We start from the raw sequence: 7,532 nt of genomic DNA on the forward strand, positions 1-7,532 counted from the left end.
ATTAAGGACAAAAATGTATTTTTATTTTTATTTTCTTTTGATTAAAATTATTCAATTGGACATTTGGGTCAAAACTGTCATTTTCTACTATCGCCTAATGGTAAAAAATTCTGAGGCGGAGCAAACCATAAATTCCCTTTTTTTTTTGTTATATTCTATCCAACCTTGGTTATAGGGGAATATAAACCGAGAATTCCCTACAGGTAGGGCTGTCAATTGAATTGGATTTGGTCCAATTCAGTCCAGTCCAATATTGGTCCATTTACAAATGGACTGGACCAAATCCGATCCAAACCCCATACAAATCGGACCCAGTCTAGTCCACTTGAAATGCAAATGGATTGGATTGGACCCAATCTGGCTCAAATTAAATATTTTCCTCAAAAAATGTTTTCCCTACTCATAGTCCGTAAGAATCCACAACGGTCACTAAGAAATAACAACAACAATCAACGGGCAGCAACCTCTCAACAACTTAGGAAAAACTAGAGGCCCATTGCCAATCTATCGGCTTAATAAAAATTAGGAGCCCATCATTGAGGGGAAATTAAGATCCCATGGCCAATATATTAGTTGAGGGGAAATTGGAGCCCATTGCTGATCTATCAACTTAGGGAAAATTAGGAGCCCATTTATTAGTCTATCAATTTGAAGGAAAAAGTAGGGAAAGGAAGGGAAATGTAGGGAAACCTATACAAGGTTTGTAAAGGTTTCCCTTCCTTTCCCTACTTTTTCCTTCAAACCAAACACAATGTTAGGGGAAAATGGGAACACATCATTGGTTTATCGTCACAAGGAAAACTAGTTGTAGGTGGGTAAGGATTAACACTTATGAAGGCCCTTGCTCAAAGGACAACAAGATGACACTCAAGGGAAGTGTCAACACCTGATTTTTGCTCAATCCTCTGTTTGCACCCCAATTCACCCTCGAACACCAGTCAAACCATTCCAACCCTACCAAAACTCAGAGAATCCAAAGAACCTAAATCTTAACCCCCAAATCCATAAAAATTCACTAATTAATCTCATCTAATACCCTTGAACCCAAATTACCCCTTTTTCTAAATTCCCAAAATACCCTTCCCTTAACCAAATTCCCAAAAATCACCCTTCCTCCAAATTACGAAAATACCCATAATCAAATTCCCAAAAAAAACCCTTCTTCCAAATTACCAAAATACCCTTAACCAAATTCCCTAAATCACCCTTCCTCCAAAATTGCCCTTCCTTTGAATTACCAATACCCTCTTCACTAAGTTTCCAAAATACACGGCCAAATTACTAAAATTACCCTTAACCAAATTCCCAAAATCACCCTTCCTAAATTACCCTCCTTCCAAATTTCCGAAATACCCTTGACCAAATTACCAAATTTACCCCCACACTAAATTCCCAAAATTACCCTATCAAATTACCAAAATACCCTTGATCAAATTACCAAAATTACCCTTGACATAATTTCCAAATTATCCCTTCTTCCAAAGTTACCAAAATCCCCTTTATTTTCCAAATTACCAAAATACCCCTTACCCAAATTTCTAAAATACCCATCCTTCCAAAATTACCAAAATCCCCTTTATTTGCCAAATATGACCCTAAAAGCGCCCTTTCAAACCCTAACTGACGAGTTAACCTAAAAGACCCCCATGTACCTTGAAGATTTTTTGAAATCTCCCTCCCATCCCAAGGAGAGGTGGAGAAAGGGGTCAAAAAAGAGAAGTTGGGAGGAGGGGTCTCTCTCTCTCTCTCTAGGACCCTCTTACTTGGTATCTCCTCCTTCTGAACTCTCCATCCAGCATCCTTTTGGCTTCCAAAAGAAAAACGAGAGAGAGAGAGAGAAAGAGAGAGAGAGAGTTTTTTTTTTCTTTTTTTTTCTTGCTTTTTGAAAACCCGGATACGGGGTCATACGGCATAATCGTCCAAAACTATAGGAGTTTGTGGGGTTAAGAATAGAACTAGCATCAAGCATGATAAAAAAGTTTGATCATTTACTGAAACATCCTTTATAATTTTATAGATTTACTTAAATTTATCCTATAGTCTTCATTTTATTAAAATACCCCTATAGTTTGCAACTTATTTATTTAATAACCTTTTATCAAGAGGCATTTGTTTTGGCATCTAAAAATAGTAACATTATCACCTAAACTGAGTGGAAAATGTTCATGGACATGGGCTCATGATTGTTTATTCCAAAAGCACCCCTAACACTTCTTCATAGAGAAAAAATGACCAAAGAGAGCAAAAATTGTATGTTTATTATTATGGATAAAACTGAGTGGTTTCTTGTGTATTATTAAGGGTAAAAATGGTATTCTTATTTTTATTTTCTTTTGATTAAAATTATTCAATTGGACATTTGGGTCAAAACTGTCATTTTCTACTATCGCCTAATGGTAAAAAATTCTGAGGCAGAGCAAACCATACATTCCCTTTTTTTTTTTGTTATATTCTATCCAACCTTGGTTATAGGGGAATATAAACCGAGAATTCCCCACAGGTAGGGCTGTCAATTGGATTGGAATTGGTCCAATCCAGTCCAGTCCAATATTGGTCCATTTACAAATGGACTGGACCAAATCCGATCCAAACCCCATACAAATCGGACCTAGTCTAGTCCACTTGAAATGCAAATGGATTGGATTGGACCCAATCCGCCTCAAATTAAATATTTTCCTCAAAAAATGTTTTCCCTGCTCATAGTCCGTAAGAATCCACAACGGTCACTAAGAAATAACAACAACAATCAACGGGCAGCAACCTCTCAACAACTTAGGAAAAACTAGAGGCCCATTGCCAATCTATTGGCTTAATAAAAATTAGGAGCCCATCATTGAGGGGAAATTAAGATCCCATGGCCAATATATTAGTTGAGGGGAAATTGGAGCCCATTGCTGATCTATCAACTTAGGGAAAATTAGGAGCCCATTTATTAGTCTATCAATTTGAAGGAAAAAGTAGGGAAAGGAAGGGAAATGTAGGGAAACCTATACAAGGTTTGTAAAGGTTTCCCTTCCTTTCCCTACTTTTTCCTTCAAACCAAACACAATGTTAGGGGAAAATGGGAACACATCATTGGTTTATCGTCACAAGGAAAACTAGTTGTAGGTGGGTAAGGATTAACACTTATGAAGGCCCTTGCTCAAAGGACAACAAGATGACACTCAAGGGAAGTGTCAACACCTGATTTTTGCTCAATCCTCTGTTTGCACCCCAATTCACCCTCGAACACCAGTCAAACCATTCCAACCCTACCAAAACTCAGAGAATCCAAAGAACCTAAATCTTAACCCCCAAATCCACAAAAATTCACTAATTAATCTCATCTAATACCCTTGAACCCAAATTACCCCTTTTTCTAAATTCCCAAAATACCCTTCCCTTAACCAAATTCCCAAAAATCACCCTTCCTCCAAATTACCAAAATACCCTTAATCAAATTCCCCAAAAAAACCCTTCTTCCAAATTACCAAAATACCCTTAACCAAATTCCCTAAATCACCCTTCCCCCAAAATTGCCCTTCCTTTGAATTACCAATACCCTCTTCACTAAGTTTCCAAAATACACGGCCAAATTACTAAAATTACCCTTAACCAAATTCCCAAAATCACCCTTCCTAAATTACCCTCCTTCCAAATTTCCGAAATACCCTTGACCAAATTACCAAATTTACCCTCACACTAAATACCCAAAATTACCCTATCAAATTACCAAAATACCCTTGATCAGGTTACCAAAATTACTCCTGACATAATTCCCAAATTATCCCTTCTTCCAAAGTTACCAAAATCCCCTTTATTTTCCAAATTACCAAAATACCCTTTACCCAAATTTCTAAAATACCCCTCCTTCCAAAATTACCAAAATCCCCTTTATTTGCCAAATATGACCCTAAAAGCGCCCTTTCAAACCCTAACTGACGAGTTAACATAAAAGACCCCCATGTACCTTGAAGATTTTTTGAAATCTCCCTCCCATCCCAAGGAGAGGTGGAGAAAGGGGTCAAAAAAGAGAAGTTGGGAGGAGGGGTCTCTCTCTCTCTCTGGGACCCTCTTACTTGGTATCTCCTCCTTCTGAACTCTCCATCCAGCATCCTTTTGGCTTCCAAAAGAAAAACGAGAGAGAGAGAGAGAGAGCTGGAGGGAGAGAAGAAAAATAGAGGGCCGGAGGAGAGAGGGATGGTTGAACGAAGGTTTTGAGAGAGGAGAGAAGGTCTCGAGAGAGTGGTGAAAGAGAGCTCTGAGGGAGAAGAAAATCACAAACGAAGGTTGTCTCATCTCTCGCCAAATTTGAAGAGAAGGGTTTCTTCGAGTAGAACCCAAACTGACATTCCGCCGCTAAAAATAGCTCATCAAGAGGCCAAGCTTTCCATATTCTCTTGCAACATTGTTTTTTCAACTGTAGTTCTTGTCCTACGTTGTCTATTTATCTTTTATCTCAACTCTCTATTGTGATTTGTAGTTGTTTTTTTGGGCTCTTGTGTTCAAATTCGAACTTGAGGCTTTGTAAGTTCTCTAGGGTTTAAGAGGTTTATGTTTCCTCTCTTTACAGACAATACAGCTGAGTCTGGAGGTGAAGGCTCTAATAGAAAAGGGGTGAAGGAGTAATTTCTCACCCTTTTGCTCAGGCCCCTACATCCAAAAAGGGATTGGTCTGGGAATGCAGAAGGGAGCACTCTTTCAAGCTAGTAGAGGATCCAAGTCTCCAATCCAGTTTCTATGCAAATAGGGAATTATGGTGTTCACACTGACCAAAGAGAGGGGTGCCTAATCCCTTCCCTCTCTCTCTCTCTCTCTCAACATGCCCAAATTAGCTTTGTTCTGCCCGATTGATATGGAGTCATCGTTAATTCTAAATGATTTGGAAAATTTAAATCAGGGAGGTCCATCACTCCCCATTATTGATTTCCAATGTGTGGCGACTCTAGTCATTTGGTCATGAAGTGAACTATCAGGGGCATTTTCCCAATGTTCACAGGAAGTAACTAGAGGTTGTACGGAAGGAGGGCTTAGATATGAAATTTTAAAGAGCTAGAGTGGGAAGGGGAGTCTTTGGAGGTGGTAATGGTTATAACTTCTTTAAGGACTCATGAGGGAATAATGGAAAATATGATCTCCCCCCCCCCCCTCAATGATCGCCATTTTTTTTCAGAAAGTTCTTTCTAAATTTTCTTTTAGAAGACTAGTTAAATTCACACCATCTAGACTAGTTGGGGAGTCACCATGCTCCATTTTACGGTTCAGTACTTGGGTGTTCACCCTTTCCTTACATGTATGAATGACACCACAAGTTGCAATGCCCTTCCCTAAGCCTTTGCCGCCTAAGTATGTGGCTATCTGTGATCTAGCTAATTGTTAGCCTTTTAGGCTTGTGGTTTGTTCCTCTGGTGAATTATTTTAAAATACAACTAGGTATATTGCTGAGATGTGACATGTCCCTTGCATCGCACTCTAGATCACACATCATGGTCACTTGAACCCTACTAATAGCCTTATGTTGTTGGATTCATCGCACCCTTTGCAATGCACACTTGATAATTACATGCTCTTACATTAGTCACTTGGTTATATAAATGTTTGTTTGGAAACACAATGTGCATAAGAATTGGGTCTATTATTCTTGACCTATTTCCTATATTGTAACCCTTTTACTAAAAGTTACCAAATGTCTTATTAAAATATATCAAACTCCACAATTGATGCAATTTCACCTCAAATATTAAATATTAACCAAATCCAATAAAATCATCAAACTTCTTCAAAATCATACATTTACTTCAACACCAAATTTGTAAGACTTCATACGTAGCTAGACTATTTTCCAAGCCTATTTGCTTTAATGCAGTTGATTCACTTCACTATTTCCAAAACCCTTTTTCTTTTATTTAAAATTTGGTTTTCATTTTCAAAATGTTTTCACCGGTTTTTGGATAAAGGTCCATCTATTGTGTAACCCCAAAAGGGTATGAGTAACTTTGAGTAAACGAGTAGGGATTAGACCATACCTAATAGTGTTTGATTCCTTCTTTCAAATACAACATTTAATTGTGGTGTAGATGGGGGGTTAATTACGAAATTATTTGTTTTTCCCTAAGGTAGTCCTTAAAACTCATCCGAGAGATACTTACCTCTTCAAATCTGATCAAAAAGCTTTAATCTCTGTACACAATTGCTTCTCAACTTCTTGTCTGAATTACTTAAACTTTTCAAATGACTCAGATTTGTGTTTCATTAGATATATGTTCCACATCGTGAGCAATATCGATAAAGGTAGTGAAGTAAACATATCCACCTTGTGCCCTTATGTTCATGGGGATAACATACATCCATGTGTATCAAATCTAACGTACTTGTGGATCTTTGTGCTTTTCTAGTAAATGGTCTTTTAGTCCTTTTTCCCTTGTAGGCGTGGTTCACACTCTAGCAACTTTTATAAATTTAGAAAATCCAAATGACCATCCTTAACCAATCTTATAATCCTTTATTTGTTAATATAGCCAATTATAAAATGCCACAAGTAGAAAATTTTAATTGTTTCATGTGTTGATTTCATGGGGATAGTAGTTGTTGGTTCAAATACATTAGTTTCTAGGGAATGATGCAAAATATAGAGACCATTCTCTATTTCTCCAATAGAAATGACTTTGCTATTCAATTTGATAGTTATCTTATTATTGAAAACACAATAATGTCCATCACTACCAAGTTTAGAAATAGAAATCAAATTTATTCTTAACTTTAGAATATAAAGATAATCTTTTAAAACTAAAATTCCTTCCTTAAAATTTATTCTACTACTACAATAGATGTATTCGCAATAGTTGTTGACATTTGCATGTAAAGCATTGCCACATAATCACGTAGGCTTCTACTTTCCTTGAACCCCTATAGTGTATTATACTTGTGTAAGAATGCAGTTGAGTCAATATACTAACAAAAAGTAGAAGTGATCAAAAAATTGGCTCTACATAATGAACTTTAGCCTTACCAGGATTCCTCTTATTGGATTCTAAGTACTGTGGACAATTTCTCTTTTAATGTCCTATCTACTTGCAAAAGTGATGCTCATCAAATGATTTGTCCCTCTTCTTTTTGTTGGGGCACCCTTGCATCTTTTGAGGTTTCTTTTTTCCAAACCTCTTATTCTTATTAGTCTTCTTGCTTGCTTTTACAAGCATGATATAGGCTTGTCCTTCTTAATTATTTCCTTAGCCCACTACAACCTATTGTTGAGTTTTTGCAATGTAACTTTCATCTTGTTCATATTATAATTTAATATGAATTGATTAAAGGGAGGAAGAGAAGTAAGGATTGCATCAGTCCTTGTCTTGTCATCCAAGTCAGTACCAAGAGACACCAGTTCATATATGTAACCAATCATCTTCATGGTACAGTCATGCATTATCATACATTCAGTCATCTTTGTGGTCATCAACTGTTTGAAAACCTTTTCCTCAGAAAAACAGTTATGTTCCTCAAACGTCATCATTGGACTTTGGTGTATCTCCTTTGGAGTGGGGAGATTTTCATGT

Source organism: Nelumbo lutea, chromosome 7, assembly GCF_056320005.1.
Source record: "Nelumbo lutea isolate HS-2025 chromosome 7, American lotus-T2T, whole genome shotgun sequence".
Taxonomy (NCBI): Eukaryota; Viridiplantae; Streptophyta; class Magnoliopsida; order Proteales; family Nelumbonaceae; genus Nelumbo; species Nelumbo lutea.